We start from the raw sequence: 27,632 nt of genomic DNA on the forward strand, positions 1-27,632 counted from the left end.
TGGATTGGGCATGAAATTAAGCTAAAGCCACACAGTAGTACATTGCAGAACGGAGTTCTGAGTTCAAATCAGTCTGACTTTAATACACGTTTTTTTTCCACCCTCCCTCCAACTATCTCACAATTTCTTCTGTGTTCAATTCAATGACTCAATGAATATTTTGAAATAAATGGAAGAATTTTATTAAATAAAAATTACCCCACTTCTGGGCTTCCCTGGTGGTGCAGTGGTTGAGAATCTGCCTGCCAATGCAGGGGACACGGGTTCAAACCCTGGTCTTGGAAGATCCCACATGCCACGGAGCAACTAGGCCCGTGAGGCACAACTGCTGAGCCTGCACGTCTGGAGCTTGTGCTCCGCAACAACAGAGGCCGCGACAGTGAGAGGCCCGTGCGCCGTGATGAAGAGTGGCCCCTGCTTGCCGCAACTAGAGAAAGCCCTCACAAAGAAACGAAGACCCAACACAACCGAAAAAATAAATAAATAAATAGTGTTCCCTTAAAAAAAAAATTACCCCACTTAAAACATTTGTATGCCATTATAATAAAAAGAAATTTCCATTTATTCATTGTCTGGATCAAAAAAAAAATTGGAACTCTCTTTGAGGCTAATAGCATAATAAGGGTTGCCTTTTGACCTGTGTGACACTAAAGATATACAGCAAACTCTAAACAAGGCTTTATCCCCTTGGGACTCAAGGGATGCTGGCTGCAGTTTATCTCTCAGATTTGGCAACATCTCTGGTACTGTAACTCTAGGGCAGGCTCTCATTGCTTTTCCTTACCTTTGATTTCTGGTCTTGCTGTCTCTGCTGTGAGTTAGCTGAAGGATGTTATTGCATTAAGGGTGGAGAACTTGAGCTAGGCTGGAAGAAAGTTGGGTTGTAAACATTCTTGGAGTCATGAGGAGTTTTGTAGCCAGGTCCTAAAGATAATATTGAGAAAGAGTCAGGAGAAAGTAAAACCAGTCTCTGGGAAGCATAATGGGAGGACAGGAAGGAGGGGTAGGGAATCCAGGATTGGAAACTAAGGTATTATTATAGCTCAACTACTCACTGTATGTGCATCTCTGGTTCTGAATGCTAAAAAGATAAAAATAAATTTCACTAAAATTTTATCAATGCATACTATAATCAAGTAAAATAATGATCTCTCTCCCTTAAAAAAAACAGTATGTCACTTATTACATGTCCTAGGGATTTAAAAGGTCTGGCTTCTACATCTCCCAGCCATCAGTTGTTTGTAATGGCTTAGTAAAGGAAATAATTTTGTTTTAGTTTACTAGATTTATGCATTCACTCTCTCTTAGCTGAAATGAAGGGTGGAATTTGAATTCTAAAAACATGCACTTCGTTCCACAAAGTAAGTTAATTTTCAAGTTCATCAGATGTATATTTATATGGTGATTGTATCTGTCACATAAACATTTTGTCAATCATTGCCTTCCTTCTGTTCTGATACACTATAAATTCCATCTAAAATGTGACGAATACTTTGCTTGTTCTAAGTATAAATTGATTGTGACAATGACAAGCATTTTGCCAAATCGCATATGCTCTATTGTTATGTTGAACTAACCAAAGTAATCATTGAAGTTTTAAATTAAAAAAAAATGTATATCTAGGTCAAAATTAAATCGTGAAATGATTTTGCTTTTGCCCTTTAAATTCTTTTATCTTTTGAATAAACACTTGCCTAAAACAACTATAAATATATAAACTAACCCAAGATCTTAAATTATAAAACAAATCAGAATGTGTGAAATAGCAATAGAATCTAATGAATAAGTCAAGTTATCCTTCCTTTTTTTGTACTGGTATTTTGCTTGGTTATACTATGTATGAAAGAGATGAACTTTTTCCTTTAAAAGATAATGGCACATCACTCTTGGTAGTCATCACAGTAATAATTCCTTTGAGCAAAAATCACCAGTGAATGATAAAATTAGTGAGCAAAAGTTGAAATGAAATTAGAATATTTATATGGTCTCAAAGTATCTCTGCTTAAGTACTTATTAATTACAAGAGTATAAATATTAACTTTACAGTGGAGAAACCTAGCAGGCACAGCCTTAACCAAGTGATCAACATTAACATCACCTTAATGGACAAATTAACATTATATGCCTCTTGACATGATACACTGAGAGGAACACCTATTATTTCTTTGGTATTATTGCCAAAAGTATATAACCTGAATCTATGAAAAACATCAGACAGGCCCACACTGAGGGACATTCTACAAAGTAACTAGCCTTAACTCTTCACAACTGTTAAAACAAAAGCAACCCTGAGGACCTGTTCTATATTTAGCAAATATGGAATTAAATATGTGTGTTGTTATATTGGATCATGAACAGAAACAGACATCAATATGTAATTTTATGACTTTGACCATCATATTTTTTTTTTATATCAGAGAATATCATTTATCTTAGAAAATATACAGTGAAGTATTTAGAGCTAAAAGGACATATCCCTGTAAATTATGCTCAATATTTCCAAGGAAAAATAAAGAATGAAAGAGAATAAAGCAAGTGTGTGAAATGTAAATATATGAGGATTTGAGAAAGCTATGTGAAAACTGTTTGCGTTTTTTGCAACTTTTCTTGTAAGTCAGATGTTATTACAAAAACGTTTAAAAAATAGAGTACTGGCAAAAAATTTGGAATTTTGAGATGATGTCAAAGGGAAGAGAACAAATAATTAAAATTTTCCGAGTCCCCAGTGAATGCCTGGAGTGTCCGAGCCTGCCTCCTGGGTTTCAGCAGCAGTGAACCGGGCAGCGGATTTCAGATACTCAGACTCCACCTTTACTTTCACCTGCGTTGGCGACCCCAAAAGTGACTCTCAAGGCTATTGGAGCTGCTACACCAGGCAAGACTTTCAAGATAGCAGGAGAGTAAGACTCGGAGATCACCTTCCTCCCCACAAGTACATCAGAAATACATCTACACGTGGAACAACTCCTATAGAACACCTACTGAACGGTGGCAGAAGACCTCAGACTTACCAAAAGGCAAGAAACTCACCACATGTCTGGGTAAGGCAAAATAAAAAAAAGAAAAAAACAGAGACAAAAGCATAGGGACGGGACCTGCATCAGTGGGAGGGAGCTGTTAAGGAGGAAAGGTTTCCACACACTAGGAAGCCCCTTCACTGGTGGAAACAAGGTAGGGGGGAAGCTTCAGAGCCATGGAGGAAAGCTCAGCAGCAGGGGTGCAGACGGCAAAACGGAGAGATTCCCACACAGAGGATTCGTGCTGACCAGCACTTACCAGCCCGAGAGGCTTGTCTGCTCACCCGCCGGGGCAGGCAGGGGCTGGGAGCTGAGGCTCTGTCTTCGGAGGTCGGATCCCAGGGAGAGGACTGGGGTTGGCTGTGTGAACACAGCCTGAAGAGGGCTAATGCACCACAGCTAGCCAGGAGGGAGTCTGGGAAAAAGTCTGGAACTGCCTAAGAGGCAACAGACCATTGTCTTGGGGTGCGTGAGGAGAGGGGACTCAGAGCACCACCTAAACGAGCTCCAGAGAGGGGCACGAGCTGCGGCTATCAGCACAGACACCAGAGACGGGCATGAGATGCTAAGGCTGCTGCTGACGCCACCAAGAAGCCTGTGTTCAAGTGCAGGTCTTCTCTACACCTCCGCTCCCGGGAACCTGTGCAGCCCACCACTGCCAGGGTCCCATGATCCAGGGATAACTTCCCTGGTAGAACACACAGCATGCGTCAGGCTGGTGCAATGTCATGCTGGGTTCTGCTGTTGCAGGCTCGCCCTGCATCTGTACCCCTCCCTCCCCCCAGCCTGAGTGAGCCAGAGCCCCGTAATAAGCTGCTACTTTAACCCCATCCTGTCTGAGAGAAGAACAGATGCCCTCAGGTGACCTACACGCAGAGGTGGTGCCAAATTCAAAGCCGAAACCCAGGAGCTGTGTGAACAAAGAAGAGAAAGGGAAATCGCTCCCCACAGCCTCAGGAGCAGCAGATTAAATCTCCAGAGTCAACTTGATGTACACTGCATCTCTGGAATACCTGAATAGAGAAGAAATAATCCCAAATTGAGGGGGTGGACTTTGGGAGCAATTATATATATGTGTATATATATTTTTTTTTTTCTTTTTTTCTTTTTCTGAGTTGTATGTGTACACTTCTGTGCATGATTTTGTCTGTATAGCTTTGCTTTTACCATTTGTCCTAGGGTTCTGTCTGTCCTATTTTTTTCTTTTTTTTGTATAGTTTTTAGTGCTTGTTATCATTGGTGGATTTGTTTTTTGGTTTGGTGGCTCTCTTCTTTCTTTCATTTTTTTTTTACTTTTTACTATTTTTAATAATTATTTTTTATTTTAATAACTTACTAAATTTTATTCTGAGCTATGTGGTGCTCTGGCTAGGTGTCAGGCCTGTCCCTGTGAAGTGGAGGAGCTGAGTTCATGACAGTCATCCACCAGAGACCTCCCAGCTCCACATAATAACAAATGGCAAAGATCTCTCAGAGATCTCCATCTCAACACCAATACCCAACTCCACTCAAGGACCAGCAAGCTATAGTGCTGGACACCCTATGCCAAACAACTAGCAACACAGGAAAACAACACCACTCATTAGCATGAAGGCTGCCTAAAATCATAATAAGGTCACAGACACCCCAAAACACACCAATGAATACAGACCTGACCGCCAGAAAGACAAGATCCAGCCTCATCCACCAGAACACAGGCACTAGTCCATTCCGCCAGGAGGCCTATAAAACCCACTGAATGAATCTTAGCCACTGGGAGCAGACATGTAAAACAACAAGAACTACGACCCTGCAGGAAAAGGAGACCCCCCCAAACAGTAAGTTAAGCAAAATGAGAGGACAGAGAAACACACAGCAGATGAAGAAGTAGATAAAAACCCACCAGACTGAACAAATGAAGAGGAAATAGGCAGTCTACCTGAAAAAGAATTCAGAATAATGATAGTAAAGATGATCCAAAATTTTGGAAATAGAAGAGAGAAAATGCAAGAAACATTTAACAGGGAGCTAGAACTAAAGATGAAACAAGCAATGATGAACAACACAATAAATGAAATTAAAAATTCTCTAGAAGGAATCAATAGTTGAACAACTGAGGAAGAAAGGATAAGTAACCTGGAAGATAAAATAGTGGAAAAACTACAGCAGAGCAGAATAAATAAAAAAGACTGAAAAGAATTGAAAACAGTCTCAGAGATCTCTGGGATAACATTAAATGAACCAACATTCGAAATATAGGGGTCCCATAAGAAGAAGAGTAAAAGAAAGGGACTGAGAAAATATTTGAAGAGATTATAGTTGAAAACATCCCTAATATGGGAAAGGAAATACTTAATCAAGTTCAGGAAGCACAGAGTCTCATACAGGATAAATCCAAGGGGAAACAGGCCAAGAGTCATATTAATCAAACTATCAAAAATTAAATACAAAGATAAATATCAAAAGCAGCAAGGGAAAAATAACATACAAGGGAATCCACATAATGTTAACAGCTGATCTTTCAGCAGAAACTCTGCAAGCCAGAAGGGACTGGCAGCACATATTTAAAGTGATGAAAGGGAAAATCCTACAACCAAGATTACTCTACTCAGCAAGGATCTCATTCCAATTTGATGGATAAATTAAAATCTTTACAGAAAAGCAAAAGCTAAAAGAACTCAGCACCACCAAACCAGCCTTACAACAAATGCTAAAGAAACTTCTCTAGGCAGGAAACACAAGAGAAGGAAAAGACCTACAATAACAAAACCAAAACAATTAGGAAAATGGTAATAGGACCATACATATCGATAACTACCTTAAATGTAAATGGATTAAATGCTCCAGCCAAAAGACATAGACTGGCTGAATGGACAAAAAAACAGCACCCATATATATGCTGTCTAAAAGAGACCAACTGCAGACCTAAGGACACATACAGACTGAAAGTGAGGGGATGGGGAAAGATATTCTATGAAAATGGAAATCAAAAGGAAGCTGAATTAGCAATTCTCATATGAGACAAAATAGATTTTAAAACAAAGACTATTACCTGAGACAAAGAAGAACACTACATAATGATCAAGATATCAATCCGAGAAGATATAACAATTGTAAATATTTATGCACCCAACATAGGAGCACCTCAATACATAAGGCAAATGCTAACAGCCATAAAAGGGAAAATTGACAGTAAAACAATCAGAGTAGGGGACTTTAACACCCCACATTCACCAATGGAGAGATCATCCAAAATGAAAATAAATAAGGAAACACACACTTTAAATTATATACTAAACAAGATGGACTTAATTAATATTTATAGGACATTCCATCCAAAAACAACTGAATACCTTTCTTCTCAAATGCTCATGGAACATTCTCCAGGATAGATAATAACTTGGGTCACAAATCAAGCCTTGGTAAATTTAAGAAAATTGAAATTGTATCAAGTATCTTTTTTCGACAACAACATATGAGACTAGATATCAATTACGGAAAAAATCTGTAAAAAACACAAACACATGGAGGCTAAACAATACACTACTTAATAACCAGGAGATTACTGAAGAAATCAAAGAGGAAACCAAAAAATACCTAGAAACAAATGACAATGAAAACACGACCCAAAACCTATGTGATGCAGCAAAAGCAGTTCTAAGAGGGAACTTTATAGCAATACAATCATACCTTAAGAAACAAGAAACATCTCAAATAAAAAAAATAAACTTACACCTAAAGCAATTAAAGAAAGAAGAGCAAAACAACCCCTAAAGATAGCAGAAGGAAAGAAATCATAGAGGTCAGATCAGAAATAATTGAAAAAGAAATGAAGGAAACAAGGGCAAAGATCAATAAAACTAAAAGCTAGTTCTTTGAGAAGATAAAGAAAATTAATAAACCATTAGCCAGACTCATCAAGGAAAAAAGGGAGAAGACTCAAATCAATAGAATTAGAAATTAAAAGGGAGAAGTAACAACTGACCCTGCAGAAATACAAAGGATCATGAGAGATTACTACAAGCAACTATATGCCAGTAAAATGGACAACCTTGAAGTAATGGACAAATTCTTAGAAAAGAACAACCTTATGAGACTGAACCAAGAAGAAATAGAAAATATAAACAGAGCAATCACAAGGACTTAAATTGAAGCTGAGATTAAAAATCTTCCAACAAATAAAAGCCCAGGAAGAGATGGCTTCACAGGAGAATTCTATCAAACATTTAGAGAAAAGCTAACACCTATCCTTCTCAAACTCTTCCAAAATATAGTAGAGGGAGGAACACTCACAAACTCATTCTACAAGGCCACCATCACCCCGATACCAAAACCACACAAAGATGTCACAAAGAAAGAAAACTACAGACTAATATCACTGATGAAAATAAATGCAAAAATCCTCAACAGAATACTAGCAAACAGAATGCAACAGCACATTAAAAGGATCATACACCATGATCAAGTGTTTTTTCCCCAGAAACACAAGGATTCTTCAGTATATGCAAATCAATCCATGTGATACACCATATTAACAAACTGAAAAATAAAAAACCATATGATCATCTCAATAGATGCTGAAAAACTTCCAACAAAATTCAACACTCATTTATCATAAAAACCCTCCAGAAAGTAGTCAAAGGGGGAACTTACCTCAACATAATAAAGGCCATATATGACAAACCCACAGCCAGCATTGTCCTCAGTGGTGAAAAACTGAAACCATTTCCACTAAGATCAGGAACAAGACAAGGTTGCTCACTCTCACCTTTTTCAACACTGTTTTGGAAGGTTTAGCCACAGCAATCAGAGAAGAAAGATAAATAAAAGGAATCCGAATTGGAAAAGAAAACTGTCACTGTTTGCAGATGACATGATACTGTACATAGAGAAACCTAATGTTGCTACCAGATAACTACTAGAGCTAATCAATGAATTTGGTAAAGTAGCAAGATACAAAATTATAGCACAGAAGTGTCATGCATTCGTATACACTAACAACAAAATATCTGAATGAGAAATTAAGGAAACACTGCCACTTATCACTGCAACAAAAAGAATAAATACCTAAGGATAAACGTACCTAAGGAGACAAAAGACCTGTATACAGAAAAGTATAAGACACTGATGAAAGCAATTAAAGATTATACAAACAGATGGAGAGTATACCATGTTCTTGGATTGGAAGAATCAATATTTTGAAAATGACTCTGCTACCCAAAGCAATCTACAGATTCAATGCTATCCCTATCAAACTACCAATGGCCTTTTTCACAGAAGTAGAAGAAAAAATTGCACAATTGTATGGAAACACAAAAGACCCCAAATAGCCAAAGCAATCTTGAGAAAGAAGAAGGAGCTGGAGGAATCAGGCTCCCTGACTTCAGACTATACTACAAAGCTACAGTAATCAAGACAGTATGGTACTGGCACAAAAGCAGAAATACAGATCAATGGGACAATATAGAAAGCCCAGAGATAAACCCACACACATATGGTCACCTTTGATAAAGAAAGTAAGAATATACAGTGGAGAAAAGACAGCCTCCTCAATAAGTGGTGCTGGGAAAATTGGACAGCTACGGGTAAAAGAATGTAATTACAATATTCCCTAACACCATACACAAAAATAAAGTCAAAATGTATTAAAGACCTAAATGTAAGGTTAAACACTATAAAACCCTTAGAGGAAAACACAGGTAGAACTCTCTGTGTCATAAATCACAGCAATATCCTTTTTGACCCACCTCCTACAGAAATGGAAATAAAAACAATTATAAACAAATGGAACCTAATGAAACTTCAAAGCTTTTGTACAGCAAAGGAAACAATAAACAAGACCAAAAGACGACCCTCAGAATGGGAGAAAATATTTGCAAATGAAGCAACTGACAAAGGATTAATCTCTAAAATTTACAAGCAGCTCATGAAGTTCAATGTCAAAAACACAAACGACCCAATCCAAAAATGGGCAGAAGACCTAAATAGAGATTTCTCCAAAGAGATATACAGATGTCAACAAAAGCATGAAAGAATGCTCAACATCATTAGTCATTAGAGAAATTCAAATCAGAACTAAAGTGAGCTATCATCTCACACTTGTCAGAATGGCCATCATCAAAAAATCTACAAACACTAAATGCTGGAGACAGTGTGGAGATAAGGGAACCCTCTTGCACTGTTGGTGGAAATATAAATTGATACAGCCACTATGGAGAACAGTATAGAGTTTCCTTAAAAAAAACTAAAAATAGAAGTACCATATGGCCCAGCAATCCCACTACTGGGCATATACCCGGAGTAAATCATAATTCAAAAAGTGTCATGTACCACAATGTTCATTGCAGCTCTATTTACAATAGCCAGGACATGGGAGCAACCTAGTTATCCATCAACAGGTGAATGGATAAAGAAGATGTGGCACATATGTACAATGGAATATTACTCAGCCACAAAAAGAAACAAAATTGAATTATTTGTAGTGAGGTGGATGGACCTACAGTCTGTCATACTGTGTGAAGTAAATCAGAATGAGGAAAACAATATTGTATGCTATCACATGTATACGGAATCTAAAAAGAAAGAAAAAAATGGTTCTGAAGAACCTAGGGACAGGATGGGAATAAAGATGCAGACCTACTAGAGAGTGGACTTGAGGACATGGGGGTGGGGGAAGGGTAAGCTGGGATAAAATGAGAGAGTGTCATGGACATATATGCACTACCAAATGTAAGTCAATAGCTAGTGGGAAGCAGCCGCATAGAACAGGGAGATCAGCTTGGTGCTTTGTGACCACCTGGAGTGATGGGATAGGGAGGGTGGGAGGGAGACGCAAGAGTGAGCAGATATGCAGATATAGGTATATGTAAAACTGATTCACTTTGCAATACAGCAGAAAGTAACACACCACAGTAAAGTGATTATATTCCAATAAAGATGTTATTTATTTATTTTTTTCTATAAAGAAAAGCCCAAGCCTAGATAATGTCACTGGTGAATTCTTCCCAAAATTTAAAGAGAACTAAAACCAATCCTCCACAAACTCTTACAAAAATAAAACCAAAAAAAGAAGGACTGTTTCCCTTCTCATTCCATCTGTCCATTATTACCCTGATTTCAAAACTATACAAATATATCACAAGAAAAGAATATTACAGAACAATATTTCTTATGAATACTGACACTAAAATTTCCAATAAATAGTAGCAAACCTAGTCCAGCAACATAATAAAAAACAAAAAAAAATGATAACACAATGCCCAAGTTGAGACTTATTCCAGAAATGTAACTTTGGTTCAAAATACAAAAAAAAATAATCAGTGTATTATAATATATTAATAGAATACAGGAGAAAAACACATAGTCTTCTTAGTAGAGCAAGAAAAACAACTGATAAAATTCAGGATATAACATTTTAAGAAACTAAGAATAGAAGGAGACTTCCTTAAGGTGATAAAAGGAATTTATTACAAAAACTTACTGCTAACTTCATTCTTAATGGTAAAATATTCAATACTTTTCCCCAAGATAAAGAACAAGACAAAGAAATTTGCTACTGTCATTTTACTCAGTATAGAGGTTATAGACTAGTTAATTAGGCAAGAAATTGAAGTGAAAGACCCTCAGCTTGGAAAGAAAAAAGTAAAACTACCTCTATTTGCAGATGACATGATCTTGTATATAGAAAACCCTAAGAAATACACATAGACATGTACACACACAAGTATGATGATTAAGTGAATTTAGCAATGTTGCAAGTTACAAAATTAAATAAAATAATTAAATATACTTCTAAATACTAGCAATGAACAATTCAGAAATTAATAGAGCACTTCCATACAACAAATAAAATACTTAAAAATTAAATTAACAAAGAAATGCAACACTCATGCAGTGTAAACTATAAAACATTAATGAGGGAAATTAGAGAAGACCTGTATAAATAAAAGATATCTTGTGTTCATGGATTAGAAGACAATATCGTTAAGATGATTGCAATAATTTCTAAATTGTGCTATAGATTAGACATCATTTCTGCAAAATCCTAGCTAGTTTTTTTTTTTTTGGCAGTAATTGTTAAGCTGACCCTAAAATTCATATAGAAATTCAAGGCATTCAGAATAGCCAAAATAAGCTTGAAGCAGAGGAAGAAAGTTAGAATACTCATACTTCCCAATTTTAAAATTTACTACAAAGCTACTGTAAACAAGACAATGTAGTGCTGGCATAAGCATAGACATATTAGACCATTTGAAAAGAATTATGTGTCTATAAGTAAACACAATCATTTATCACCAATAGATTTTCACCAGGGTGTCAAGATAATAAAGCAAGGGAGAAAGAGTCTTTTTAACAAATGGCACTGGGACATCTGAATATCTCCATACAAAGAGTAAAATTAGTTCTCTATCTTACAGCATTTATAAAAGGTAGATCAAAATGGATCAAAGAACCAAATATAAGTGATAAAATTATAAAAAAAGGAAAACACGTAAACCTTTGTGACCTGGGATTAGGCAACAGTTTCTTGTAAGTGAAATCAAAGTACAATTAACAAAAGAAAAAAATACATAATTGACTTTATCAAAATTAAAACCTTTTGTACTTCAAAGGACACTATCAAAAAAACTGAAAAGACAATCTGCATAATGGGAGAATAAATTTGCAAATCATATATCTAATAAAGGTCCCCTATCGAGAATACAAAAGTAATTCTTTCAAGTTAACAATAAAAAGACAAATAACCCAGTTTTGTTCTTTTATTGAGTTGAGTTGTAAGAGTTCATTATATATTTCTGGAGACAATGAGTAGTGACCTTGAGCATCTTTTGTGTATATATTATTCATCTGTATATCTTCTTTGAAGAAATGTCTATTAAAACCCAATAATTAAAAATGGGCAATAGGTTTGAATAAACATTTCTCCAAGGAAGATATCTATATCTATATATCTATATCTATCTATCTATCTATATATATATGTATCTATATCTATATAAACTATGAGCATGTGGAAAGATACTCGGGATCATTAGTCATGAAGAGAATGCAAACCAGAACCACAAAGAGATACTACTTCATAGTCACTAGGATACCTGCAATCAAACACTAAGTGTAGACGAGGCTATAGAGAAATAGGAATACTCATAAAATGTAAAATGGTTTAATGTCTATGGAAAACAACTGGGCAGTTCCTTAAAAACTTAAACATGGAAGTACCATATGGCTCAGAAGTTTTATACTAGTTCGTATACCCCCACAAAAATCAAACCCACAAAAAATCTGTACATGAATGCTCATAGCAGCATTATTCATAAAAGCAAAACAGTGAAAACAACATAAATACCAATTAACTGATAGCTGGGTAAACAAAATATAATATAGCATATGATGGAATATTACTCAGCCATAAAAAGGAATAGAATACTGATACATGCTACAATATAGTCCAACTGGGAAAACACTATGCTAAGTGAAAGAATGACGGAGGAGACCCAACAAGGCCTTGCTTCACGGTACAATTGTGTAGAAAGAATGAAGGTCACAATAACAAACCAATGCAGGAAGAAGGGTGTCTCCTTGACTCAAGAAATTGGGTACATAATGTTTCACAGATCCAACAACACAGCTTCGAGCCTTGGAGCCACAAAGATTTGGGACCTTGGGTCACTCTTGTTTCCTAAATGGACAAGACTCCATCTGTTCAAGCAAGGCCCAGCAGTTTCCCAAAGTAGAATGATAGAGTGGTCAGCAGCCTACCTATGTGTGATTTTCTACTTGAACTTGATATTAGAAGAGAAAAAGTGTAGAATAATGTTCCACATTTGTTGAATAAGAAATGCTCACTACTCTTTGAAGATTTGGGGGCCATTTGTAGAAGGTCTTTTTGCCTATGAAAAAGCTCTCAAACTTTTCTGGAAATTTTGCATATTAGACCATTTTGCTATATCTACACATTCTAAATGTAAGCAGGTTGCTACCGTATAATAACATCAAGTTATAAAATCACACATTGTAAATGTCCTTCAAAGATCATACAAGAGAAATGTCTTCTCAAAAGAACTTTTGGAAATGAAATTGTTAGAACATCACTACTATAAATAATACCAGAAGCATCATACACAGCTGTGTTCAGTGGGCTGGAAAGGCGGAGTAGTTTGTCAATTACAGTCCATGTTTACCTCCACTGGTACTGGTTCCCATGGAGGTTTCTTCTCGTGAGTCTCAGTTTCAGTAAGCCATGACTTCCCGTATTTGCCTGTCTGTCTCTCCAGCCTGGGAGATAGCAGTTGGCCCCGTGTCTTTATCTCTCTTATGAATCCAAGAAGAATTGTTGATTTTTCAGTCTGTTTAGCTTTTTTTTTTTTTTTTGTGGTATGAGGGCCTGTCACTGTTGTGGCCTCTCCGGTTGCGGAGCACAGGCTCCGGACGCGCAGGCTCAGCGGCCATGGCTTACGGGCCCAGCTGCTCCGCGGCATGTGGGATCTTCCCAGACCGGGGCACGAACCCATGTCCCCTGCATCGGCAGGCGGACCCTCAACCCCTTGCGCCACCCGGGAAGCCCCTGTTTAGCTTTTTAACTTGTTAGAATGGAATGGTCACTTCTAAGCTCCTTACATGTGGAAACAGAAACTCCAAGTTCTTGACATTTTATGAATATTTCTAAGAAGTTATATGAATTGAATGCTGAGTAAATGCTTTGAGCTTTAGGTCGCAAAACTGTATAAAATAATGATCTAGATAAACTATCCTGCGAAAGCTAATCATATACACTTTACTCTAGTTGACTTAAAATTTTCTGTCTCTTGGAAATGTTCTTCAGTCACCAACATTGTACTTAACAACTTACAGAGCTTGTCTCTAAATTGTTGCTTAGTGCATGCACTATGTTGTGATAGACACAAAAAGCAGCTGGAATCTTTAAACCAAATGACACAAAACATGATTCCTCATCTAGAAATTTTGGCAAGTAATTAACTGACTTCTTTGTGGAAATCTCCATCCATCAGCTAGATCTTTTAGAGACCTTGTTGATAGACAGATAAAATAATTTTTCCGAACTCTCAAGAGATAACAAGCATAATTTTTGAGTCAGGAAATAAAGAAATAGGACTTTTCTTAAAGATATGCCATAAGAGAAATATGCATATTCATTAAGATGTAGCAGAATTCAATTTGCCTCTAAAATAAACAGTTTATCTCGGACCATATGAAATTGCCATATCTGACCAGTTTTGACTTATGAAAATGTGTATTTTATGCAAAACCTAAAACATATATAGGAAAGCTAACGTAAAAATTAAAATGTATTTTTCTACTATACCAACAATAAAGCAGTTTCCTGTTAATGTTAGAATCTTCTTAAAATATATTAAATATATTAAAATATATTAACTACTGGATTTTGAAACATATCATGCACATTAAAAAGAAAAATTGGGGCTTCCCTGGTGGCACAGTGGTTGAGAGTCCACCTGCCGATACAGGGGACACGGGTTCGTGTCCCGGTCTGGCAAGATCCCACATGCCGTGGAGCGGCTGGGCCCGTGAGCCATGGCCGCTGAGCCTGCGCGTCTGGAGCCTGTGCTCCGCAACGGGAGAGACCACAACAGTGAGAGGACTGCGTACCGCAAAAAAAAAAAAAAAGAAAAATTGACAAAATAAAGATAGACTCTTTAAAGTTATGCAATGGCATTTCCATTTAGCATTTTGACTCTGGGAGAAAGAGTACACAGAGATATAATAGCCACCAGATGATATTAGTGAGATGAAGGCATTCAAAATAAACTCAGACATAAATAGGTAATCTATGCGTAAGGTATGGGGGCAGAGTGTATGAATGCAATGGAAATCAGCATAACGTTTTCTTACAAAGAGTACAAAATTCCACCATATTTTCTCAGCATACCATAAGCATTACCAAATTTTTTATGGTATTTCTAATTTTAATGTAGTTTTATCAAGAGAAATACACATACATTATTGATTCAGTTACATGAAGTATTTGAAAAGTGCTTCAAAAGTAGATGTAATTTTTTTTAAAATTATTTATTGGCAACATATGCACAATTTCTTAGTAAAAAGGTTTCTTAGTAAAAAAAAATGAGGACAACAAGAATGACAATAAGGTAATCTCCAGCTTGAAACGAAGGGTAAAATACAGAGGTAAATTTAACAAAAGTCAACTCATAATGTGCAAAATCAGGTGGCAAGACAATGAGCAAAAGCCCCTACCTGCCACCCCAGCCCCAAGATTCCCTAATATCACAACATTTGTCCTCATGGGAAGCAATGTGGATAACAGACATGTTCATTGCTTTTTTAATTAAGAAAATTGTGCCAAAGCGTCTGTTGACTTTCTACAAAATAAGCTGTGTATCTGCAAGAAAAGAGAAACAAAAGTCATGTCTGTAGACCATTATCATATCTTTTTGTTTAAACTAACGTTTGATTTTTTTTTTCAATAGAATATTTTGAAACCTTCACCACCCCTGCCAGTTAGAAACCCAAAAGAGACAAGGGGAATACTTGACCAGTCATTTCTGTTTTGAACAGAGTAAGAAGAGGAGAACACCAGCTTCGCTCTTTGCTGGAAGCTGCAGATAAAAACCTCTGTTCTTGGCCCCAGTTCTCACTATAAGCAAAGCTAGATCTCAGCTTAGGGATGTTATCTGCCTTAAGAAGAGATCGAAGCATTGCCTGACACTGCATTTGGTATGGAATTCTGTATTTGAAATTTTTAATCCCACTTTAGTTCCATTTCAGTTTCATGGTTTCCTGAAATCTCTGATCTATTTTAATTTACTAAGAACAACAAAATTAAGTATGTTCTGGTGCTCAAGGTAAAGCAACCCCTAAGAACTTATTCTTAACTCATGGCATATGAATTAACTTCAACATATCTGTCAATAATTTTAAAGAATATGCAAAATTTGTGTGGATGTAATATGTTTATTTTTCTAGAGAAAAGGCCAATAAAAGGAAAGTTTCAAGATAAAAGGAAGATGTACTTAGGTGGTCAGTGACAGGAAATTTATAAAATCAATAAACAAATTTGTAACAGATTGTACTGTTCTCTGTCTGAAGAAAATCTGTGTTACTGTTCTTGAAAGTGGAATCAAACAATGCATAATTGGTCAGTAGATCTCTAGCAAGTCTAGGAGAAAGCAGACCCTAATTCAAGGACTCAAAAATCTATTTATAAATGGTTGCATAAAACTCTTTGCTTTATAATACTAGACTGACCACCTAATTTTTGCCCTTCTGTGTCAATACTTACCAAAAGTTCTTCTGTATGTTCCGTTTTATCAAAATAAAATGATGCAAAAGAAGTCATGAAAATAGTAATACAATTTATAGAAAGTATAGAATGTTTATAAAACATGTAGACCATATACTATATTTTTACTATATTTGACTACATTTAACATAGTTATCAGATCTGAAGAACATATGGCCTCTGATGTTGAAAGAAAGAGTCCTAGTAGATTAATCTACAATTAATTGAATAAAAACTTTTTTATCTACTCTGAAATTTCTTGTGATTCAACAGAAGGTATTTACAGGGAATTGTCAGATATCTCTAAGACTCCATAAAATCTTGATTTTATATGTATTCTATATATATATATATATATATATACATAGAGAGAGAGAGAGAGAGAGAGAGATAAAGTGAGGGAATACTAACTTCAGCTGAATGCCCTGAGTTTTCAGTCATTTGAGTAAAAAACAAACAAACAAAAAATGTTCCCTGTGGTAGTGGAATTTAGTAACAAATTTAATCATGTGCAGATAGTAAGGTAGAAGTAAAGCTCAAGTAGGCACATGTGAGACAGCAAGCAGAGTATAGTGACTACTACAGTACTACAATAGGATAAGTTTGTGCTGTGTCTAGTGGATGTCATCTTAAAGTACATAAAGTGTCTGAGAAGAAAATAAATTCCTGTTTTAATGTGGTTGTGATAGAACATGTATCTCTCTTAGATTTTAAAGAAAAACCTTATCTCTGACCTAGTTTCTAGGATTTCCTCAAAATATTCCTATTGACCAGATTTTGATTACTTCAGTTTTGTTAATATAAAAATTTAATGAACTAAAAATTAAGGGAGCCATTTTTACAATAAATATGCAAATAAAAAGCCAACATCAATTTCTTAGGAAACATTTTTAAATTCTTTTTGTTTGTCAGTGTCCCACTTTTATTTTCTGCATTTGCTTACATTTGAAGAAGAGGTGTAATAATGACATAAAAATGTCACATAAGTTAAAAATCATGTGGTCAGTAATGGACCCCATTACAACTTTGGCATCAGTTGGAAAAATCAAGTATTTCCTATTCTCCATATGTTTACAATATTATCTAGTTATTCTTACATGGTGATAGTTGCTAATAGTAACTTTTATATGTATTGAAGTGTAAAATATACCAACTCATGCCAATTTGATACCATTATGTTTAAAATAAATCATAGTAATATTAAGATTATATAATTATTTAATATCAAATAATTTTGCCTGTTTTAATCATTCAAAACTTATACCTGGGTCCCTAATATATATTTATTTGGGGCACCTGAAAACTGACTATTTGGAGAGCATTTTCTTAAATTTGCATGAATTCCTTCAAAGAAAAAAATAGTTCCTGTGATATTTGGGCTGAAGAAGACTCTCTGTAAAGCTTCTGAATGTTAATAAGTTCTCAGTCTCTGAGTGGCAGCAAAAGGAAAGAAGTTTCTGCATTATGGATGGAAAATAAAGTCACACTCTTGGAGCATGATCCATTATGAGAAGGGTTAGGAAAATGAAATATCAGCTATGTCCACCACCTGCTAATTTCGTAGCTACTTCTTTCATTCAAAAGTTGAGTTTCATCTTCTGTTCTGGAGTCAGTAGTAATAAGGTCATCAGCCATGTGAAAGAATGATGATTTTCTGAAAGAATAGGTGAATAAAATGTGGAAAGGGAATGAGACCTTAACCTGAACATATTTATTAGGTTATTTTCAATACACTAATACAAGTCATTAACTCAATTATTCAACAGATACCTGTTGAGATCTAATTATACAGAAGGCTCACATCCCTTGAGTTATTAATTTCTAGTGGGTAAGTTCAAGAAAATCCCATTTTGCAATGACTGGTAAGTCATCTCATACAGTTTTATTGATTATAATGATAAAAATCATGATGAAAATTGCAAACATTAAAGATAGTGATTTTCTTTCATCCATAATGTAAAATGAAACAGAAAAGAAAGTGAAAATAGATATCAATTTTATATCATTTTTCAAGAAAGGAAATAATTATGAATAACTGATAGATCATTTATAACAGTAGAAATCTTTAACATCAACATTCAGAAGCTCTGCAGAGCTCAACATATGTGCTTAGCATGTCCACCCTACGTGATTCAGTATGTAATTTTCCAAGTATTTGGGCATAATTTACTTACCTGGGGGCTAACCTTCTCTGAATTTGCTTCTCTTCCAAGAGTTTTCTCCTATTTTCAACTGATGTGCCAGCCTCAAACACAATTTCTGAGTTCTTATTTTGGATAAGCCAGTTATCAACACAACTTTCGCACCCTATAATTAAAAACAAGTATCTTACCATGTCCCGTTACTATAGGCAAACTTTGAAAGACAGAACAATTTTTATTAAAGATTCAGTTAAGAGCTTATGGCTCTCCATTGAGATTATCACTTAGTCAATTTAATGGTGATTTCAAAAATTAAACTTGAAAATTTTCTTCAAAAAATATCTTCTAATATCAAATGTTCTTCAAAATTTGAATATAGCACGACTTTAAGTGAATAGATGCTTGACCTCTTTTTGTACCTAAGTTTCTATCTTTCATGTTCTAGTTCACTGAGAGGGAGTTTAGGAACTTAAACATGAAACTGGCTCGATTATGACAAGAAAATTGGGAAAAAAATCACCAGAATTCTTGCCACATTAAGCAGCACATTGTTAAAGATAATTATGGCAGGCTGGCTCAGGAACTAGCAGAGTTTGGCTGTAGCATTCTAACAAGAGAAAGAGAAAATATCTCTCACAATGTAAACTTTTGTCAACAAAGACTTTTAAAATATTTTTTTTCTATATTTGTAAAATCACAGATGCAGATATACAGAAGCTATGGAGACAGGAAAAAGAGCCAAATATATAACTTTAATCTAGTTTCAGAGATTGAGAACTTCAACATATTTTCAGTTGCATTTCACATAATGCCATTCTGTCACAGAGAAAGCAGGCAGCACTAACATATGACCTTCACATCACATCACACAAAGAAGTGGAGAATTTGAAGGTCATTGAGCACTGAATTTTCCCATTGTACTGCAATTATACCTGTGCTACTTAACTGTGCACAGAGCCCCATGAAATACAATGTTCCAGAACTGTCAAAATGTCTCATTTCTTGCCTTCGATGAAGAGGCCTAATTGTGCTGGATCTGGCACTTGTGTTGGGCTATGTTTCAGTTACAAGCATAAAGAAGAAGGCCTAATGATTTTTAATTTAACAGAAGATGCAATTGTAAACATTCAGCTTTGTACCATTCTTTAAATAATGCTTTTGGTTACTTATAAAGAAAAATATGGGAGTTGCTGTGATATAAAAATAATACTTAAATCATGAGAATGTTTTAACAGAGTTATTGATCTGTAGTCATCTGTACAGCAAAGTTTTATATATATATATATATTTATATATGTATATTCTTTTTCATATTCTTTTCCATTATCACAAGATATTGACTCTAGTTCCCTGTGCTATACAGTAGGACCTTGTTGTCTATCCATCTTATTTATACTAGTCTGCATCTGCTAATCCCAAGCTCCCAAATGTTTCTATATTTAAATAAAAATGTTTAAAAGTTTAGAACTTCGTTAATTATTAAAAGACAAGTACACTTTTAACAGCTACTAGGTCAGAAAATAGAAATTCTGCATATACATTCCACTAGCCCCTTCCAATTGCATGCTGGCTTTTATGATAAACACTCTAATGTTCTTTAAAATAACTTTATTATTCCATAGTTTTGCTTCTTTTCAATTTTTTAAAAATCTATGTGTTCCTCCTTGATCTCTTTTATTGTATAATTTGTTACCTATTTGTCTAAAAAGTCAGATAATTTTTTCTGAAGTTTCCCACAATCCAGGTTTTGCTGGTTGGATCACGATGTTGTAATTTAATATGTGTCTCTGTCGTTTTTAATTTTTGTTAATGGATAATGGGATCCCTTGTGTAATTAAATTTAGGGTGAATGTTTTAGCAAGTCTACCTCATAGATAACATGTTTACTTCAGTTAGGAAGAATATACTATTTGATTATCTCTTATGTCGTGATATTAACAGCCATGAATTTTCAATTAATTCCCTAGGGATTGCAAAATTAATTTGTTCTCATTCTAAAATTTCTTCTTTACAAAACTAGAATATATTTCTAAATATATATATTTCATTTCTTCCATGTCTTAGCTACCTAGTGACATAGTTAATATAAGAAAGACAGAATAGATTTTCTCCCTTCTTTACCGACTGTTAAAGAGTTGATTTTCTAGAATCCTCAAAAGATAAGCAATTATGTTTTTTTAAGTGTTATTTAAAACTGGTGAACTTAAGTATATTTGATGTGGTTTGATATATTGTACTTATTATCCTCACTGATGTAAAAATTTGTCCACCTTTGGCCATTCTACATCTAAACTGGAAGCAGGCAATTCACCTATTTATTTATTTTGGTGGGAAATTGATTCCAGGACCTCAATTTGGATATTAGGAGTGGTCATTGTTTTTTGAAATATGAATATAAATCCCCAGGAATTCTTACTGACTGACATTTTCCTTGTTTAATCTCCAGATAATTGTCTTGAATTATAATTTTTAGTATTTACTTTATTCTCTTGCTTTGGTGTTCCTTAGCAATCTTATTTTACATAAGCTGTATCTTCTTTGACTAGTTTCTATATTTATCACATTCTCTTGATCCATTTGCATCCTTTTCTTCATTTCTTTTGGATTAATTTTTTACATTATTACTCAGAAGGCATTATCTATTTTGTTTGTTTGCCCTGTCTTTATTCTGATCTTCTTATTTTGTCTTCAGTTAAGAAATATGTTTTCTTTAATTTTATTGGTTCTGAGTTTTATCCCCTCACTTCTTAGCTATAAAGTTATGTCTATCATATATGTATTATTTGTATAATTCTTTTAGCACACTTAAAAATGTTATAGTTGTTTTTTTTTGTGTGTGTGAGTGTTTCTTTCTAGCATGCTTTTTTGTCTCTAGGAGTTATTCTAAGGCAACCAGTATTTTTAATATTATATTTTAAATGAGAAAAGTGGTTCAAGATTGTTTTATAGCTCAAGATATCCCTTTAGTTCAAAAGAATGGCATCCTGCTTTCTTAATTCTCCTATATTCATTTTATACTTTTATCTGGACTTTATTATTTTTTCTATTTTCCTTTTTATGCTCAATATAGACTTCGTTCTAAGTTTATCCTGTGTGGGGCTTTGTTTGGCTGCCTAGTTTTGAGAGTTCAGAGGGCTTAGACTTCCCAGCCCTTTTAGATCTCAATATGGAGATATGTTTTCACTTAGCATTACAGTGAGTAGAGCCCCACTCTTGTTTCAGATGATCTCAAATTGACCTGTTGAGTTTTCAAGAAATTGTGGCCCTTTTGAATTTCACAGATATGTAAGGCATACCCTTGCTTACTTCTACCCTCTGCATAGTGCTAATACTACTCAGATCAAGTGGCAACCAATGGTTTGTCCACATTCACTCATATTTAAGGATCATCTACATTTATTGCACATGTTGCTCAGGAATTTTTAGTTTTGCTACCTAAATTGCACTGTCAGTGATTCAGGGGTAGAGGGTTATAGATTTGGGGAATACTTGAATGTATGTCTCCAAACATTCTCCTAGAATCCTTCTCCAACCATTTTTGACTATAGAAATCTCGCCTATAAATCACGCATATTAGTTATTCATTTACAGCAAGAACCTGATGACCACAATATAAGAATCCTGAAATAAACAACATAAACCAAAGAAATAGATCTGATTTTTCATTAGCTTGAAGGAAATATCAATTTATTTATTTAATGTAGGATAATCCATGTAGACTGATTTGAAAGTCAAAGTTAACTATATAAATGCTAAATGAATTATTTACTTTGTCCTACATGGACACAAGTAATAGAATAAAGAATATTATTTTATTCAACCTATGTTAGCCTATTTGGGTGACTTGATTACAAAATTAGATGAGGTTGTTAGAGGATATATAAAGAGCGTGTTCATTCATAAATACACCAAACATGTTGAATCTTTACTCTGAGTTAGACACTTTCAAAGTGACTATATTGGTGTGCTTGCTTATATCAGTATCTGTAATCCTCATTATCAGGATAAAACATAATATATGTTAAATATCAGTTATGGGACTTGTTCTATATTAGGAAATTTTGTATATATTTTTTTATTTAAAAAAATTAACGTCTATTGAATTTGTTACAATATTGCTTCTGTTTTATGTTTTGTTTTTCTGCGAGGCACGTGGGATCTTAGCTCCCTGACCAGGGATTGAATCCGCACCCCCTGCATTGGAAGGTGAAGTCTTAACCACTGGACCACCAGGGAAGTCCCTGTATATCTTTTAAATTTAATATTTACAGCAGTTCAATAGACATGCAGTATTATTCACTATCTAATTTAAGGAAACAGAAGCTCAGGAAGTTAATAAAACTTACTGGCTAGGAGAATAGAGACAGTATTTGAACTCAGGATTTCTAGTAACAATGTGCATGTTCATCCTTAAAACTAAGTCTCTCATGCTGAAGTATAACTTTGCTTTATCTGCCTTTATTTTATCATAGTAATTATCATTAATTCTACAGACAAGGAATGTTACCTGTGAACAGTGTTAGTTAGCTATTCCTATGGAAATGTAATATAACAAGCAATCCAAATATCTCAGTGGCTATTAACAAAACACATTCACTTTTTCTTGTCCAGGGGTAACTCTCATCCATGCTGCATGTTGAGTTCTTTACCAGAAATATGTCTCTTGTTTCAAAGTCTGGTTGAAGAACTTGAGGCTACCTGGGCATAGTCTTTTCACTTAGTGTAAGAGAGGAAACTATCCATGGAGCATTTGTAAAGTCTCTTGTTAGAAATAGTATGCCTATGTACACTTGCATTCTTTAACCAAAATAATTAGCATGACTAAGCCCCAAGTCAATGGCACAAGAACAGAAGAATTAATTGAGAGAAAAGTACAATAAATCACATGCAATGAGACTGAATTCAAATCCCAGCTGTTATTCAGTAGTCACATGACCTTGGGCAAGATATTTAACACCTCTGAATCTCAGTTCCCTCATTAAGAAAGAAAAAGAAAGAAAGGAAATTTGATTATTTTCCACTATATGAGCTTGTTATGAGAATTTAAAATGAGGACAAATTTAAATGAATTGTCATTGTTCCTAGTGGAAGCTAAATATTTAATAAATATATGTGCTTGGACTCACAGGATAATATATATATATAGGAAATATATAATATAATTTATATGGTATAGGTTACATATTAAATGTAATATAAATAAATGCATATTATATAATTTAACATATTATATGTGCATATATTTTAAAATATATATAAAATACATTCTATTTGGATATGTATACCCACCCCACCCTGCCATTGTCCATTCCATCCTGTTGTGGAACGAGTTTATACTTCTTAGAGAAAAACTAGAACAGGGTCTGTGAAACTTTTTGGCTTTCTGTAGTTACAAAAAAAAAGAGGCCCTCCTCTATTCACTGTAATAATTATTTTTAAAAAATCCCTCATATCAGGGATTGATATATCTAGAATACAAAGAGTGAGGAGGGAATTGTAGATTATGTCTGGGAAGCAGTGGGAGGAGAGATAATACAGGGGTTCATAGCAAAGTTGAACTCCACTCTGGGTGATATGGCAATCTATATGAGAGTTTTTTCAGTAAAAGAGTCACTCTATCTGACTTTGGGTTTTATAGCATCCCTCTAACTGCAGTGTTGGGAATACACAATAGAAAGTCAATTTATGAGTCTATTGAAATAATACAACTAAGAGATTGAGGTACTTAGACCACTTAGTTGTGGAATTGATGTAGAATGGTTGGAATTTTGATATATTTCTAACACAAGCTACAGGAAATTCTGATAAATTGGACATGTGGTGTGAAAGAGAGCAAAAGAGCAAAGAGGACTCCAAGTTAGGGGTTGAGCAAATGCAAGAATGACATTTATAAACATGAGGAAGCCTTGGGAAGAGCAAGTTCAACAAGAGAAAGGAATAAATTATTTTGGATATGTAATATGCTTATTAGACATTCAAGCAGAGATGTTGAGTAGATTGTTGGAAATATGAATCTGTGGTTCAATTTGAGATGTTGGGACTGGAAGCACAAGTATGGGAAGTGTCAACATACAGATTTCATTGAAAGAAACTGGGCTATAAAAGATTTAAATGTATGTATTGAAAAAAGGAAGAGGGCCAAGAACTGTAATTGGGACTCTCAAACAGGTAGAATTTGGGAATATAAGGAAGAATGAACAAAAGCAATAGAAAATGAATTGGCAGCAGTTTTGTCACAGGAGACACATGAGAGAGGTTATCTAAGGAGTCAAGTGAAGAAAAAATATTTTAAGAAGGCTTCCGATTAGCTGTGACAGATGAATCAAGAAGAAAGCTGAGAATGGACCACAAATTTTGACAATGAAAATGTAGCAAATGATCTAGATGGAAACAGGTTCAAGGGAGAAGAGACTGGAAACTTGATGATAAAAACCAATACTGAATGAGTGGAAAAATGGAGATAGAATACAGAAAACTCTCTTGAAGATTTGGCTGGAAATAGTGAAAAGAAAGGTCACTATCAGGAAGTTGAATAAGTAGAAAATATTAACATGTGTGCACACTAGTGGAAAAGTTCCAGCAAAGATGGAGAATTTGATAACACAGAAAACAAGAAGGAACAATTACAGATGCGGAGTCCTTATGTGAATGGGATGGAATAAATCCAGGGCATAAAGAAAGAGCCTACATATATGCAGATGCACATAAGCTGATAACATTTGATGTGAAATTTCTCTAATGGCTCCTATTAAGCAAACTTATCAACTGAGTGAAGAGTGTGAGGATGAGGTGTGACTTTAAAGAGAGAATAAAAGATGTGAAATTGTTTAGGAAGGTACAGACTAAATTAACTAAAAAAAAAATAAAATAAATAAAATCAGGTTTGTAAGGCAAGACTAAAAGCCCATCATTGTGTGTTTTCTCCTGTGATACTCAACACAGGTAGAAGTAGAGAGTAGGTGGGATACTGTATTTCAACAACATTGTGTTTTTGCCTAGAGAGTGAAACAGGTAGAAAATCACAAAGAAGGAAAATATATGTAAGAGGATTGGTGTTAATTACTGCTTATAGGGTAAAAGTTAAGTAAGAAGAGAAGAAAAGAAGAGAAAAAGAGAAGAAAAAAAAATAATTGCAGCTCTATTTACAATAGCCAGGACATGGAAGAAACTGAAGTGTCCATCAACAGATGAATGGATAAAGAAGATGTGGCACATATATACAATGGAATATTACTCAGACATAAAATAAGTGAAATGGAGTTATTTGTAGTGAGGTGGATGGACCTAGAGACTGTCATACAGAGAAGTAAGTCAGAAAGAGAAAAACAAATACTGTATGCTAACACATATATATGGAATATTAAAAAAAATGGTTATGAAGAACCTAGGGGCAAGATGGGAATAAAGATGTAGACCTACTAGAAAATGGACTTGAGGACATTGGGAGGAGGGAAGGGTAAGCTGGGACAAAGTGAGAGAGTGGCATGGACATATATACACTACTAAACGTAAAATAGATAGCTAGTGGGAAGCAGCCGCATAGCACAGGGAGATCAGCTCAGTGCTTTGTGACCACCTAGAGGGGTGGGATAGGGAGGGTGGGAGGGAGATGCAAGAGGGAGGGGATATGGGGACATATGCATATGAATAACGAATTCACTTTGTTATAAAGCAGAAACTAGCACACCATTGTAAAGAAATTATACTCCAATAAAGATGTTAAAAAAACAAAGAAAGAAAGAAAGAAGGAAAGAAAGAAAGAAATAAACAGAAATGAGGCTGATGGGCAGTCCTGGGAACCAGCCCAAACACTAACCCAATGGTGCAGGCTCCAGCTACTCATCAGAAAACTCACGAAAGAAAGAAAGGAGGTCCTCAGAGACAATAAGGATGGTGGTTGTAGATTGTGAGCCAGACCAGAGATGCCCAGTGAAGATCCCCATTCAATAATCATTATTGAATTTCATTGCTATTTAATAGTGTATCTATCTTGAAATCCATGCAGACCCTGGCATCTGGGATATTGGCAATATTGATATTATCTTTATTAATAAAAACAAAAAGCTAACCTTTTATATATATATATATATATATATATATATACTATTGATATTCAACTAGTAATATCACAAAAACGTTATATATGTGATTTAGTTATATTAGGCTTTCAATTTTAGAAGATCAAGATGCCTTATTTTACTGTTTAGTGATTTAAAACCACAAGCTCCTACATTTGCTAATTTTATTTTCAACATTCTGTGGAATACATGATAGAATGTATTTGAGTATGATTACACAGTGGGTTATCATTTTTATGGTTTTAATGATAGCCTGTATAATGATCAGGACCAAAAGAGACATTTAGAGATTTCATCTTACTATGGGAAATTAATGTGCAGAAAGTGAAAAAATCACTGTGCTCAAGGATTGCTTTGAAAAGCTATTCATTATTGGGCATAGCATAACTTTCAAGTAAGAATGGTTGATTGGCTTTAAGATCTTCTATGTAAAAATAAGATATGATATAAATGATTCTTCTTTTCTCTTTCTAAGGCACACATTGCTTCTCTTAAGCCCAATGAAAGTTATTTAAGCTGTCACTGTCATCATTAACATTTGACAGGTGTCTACCATGTGAGACAGATATTTATTCCACTGAAGTCCCCATGGTGCTTTCTGGTATGCAGGTGTTTTATTGCAGTATTGAAAATGTTAGACACTCTAACTTGGAAAGTTAATTTATTTAAGAACCCTACAGTGGTTGTTCCAGTATTCAACACTTTGCTCCTTAAACAAGATATCTAAGGAACTCTGCTCTGGTATTTTCCATTCTGCCATTCTCCCACTGATAGGGACATTAGCAACCAATGCTAAGACCCTCTTGCTAAAATGGTTTTAAAATAGTAAATATAGCAAAATATGATTTTATCTTCTAGGGCTGGACTATGTGTCCTTACTCCTGAGTTTCCACTTTCTTAAACTTATATCATAGCTGTCTAGTACCTTTTACTTTCCAAGTTTTGGACCCATAATTTTCAGTTTATTCTGCTCGCCAATTCCTACAAACTAAAGTGATTAAAAATAAAATATGCCATGGATTATGATCTCAAAGTACTTTATATGCGGGAGAAAAGAGTTAAACACAATTGGCATGTATTCAATATATAGAGTAATTTTAAAAAATAATTTCTATTCAGTAGAAAGGAAAATTTTAAC

At 34.9% G+C, this 27,632-nt stretch overlaps 1 pseudogene across 1 annotated transcript in view; it reads left to right on the forward strand.

Annotated features, from left to right (window-relative positions):
• The first annotated feature begins 2,729 nt into the window (after positions 1-2,729).
• LOC309962569 (small ribosomal subunit protein uS5-like) overlaps positions 2,730-27,632 on the forward strand; it is a 40,585-nt pseudogene continuing 15,682 nt past the window's right edge. Inside the window, exon 1 of the transcript in view lies at positions 2,730-2,900. The product of the transcript in view is annotated as a small ribosomal subunit protein uS5-like (transcript). The remainder of the gene's footprint in view (positions 2,901-27,632) is intronic.

The sequence above is a fragment of the Leucopleurus acutus genome (assembly GCF_964270905.1).
Source record: "Leucopleurus acutus genome assembly, chromosome: 5".
In the NCBI taxonomy this organism is placed as follows: Eukaryota; Metazoa; Chordata; class Mammalia; order Artiodactyla; family Delphinidae; genus Leucopleurus; species Leucopleurus acutus.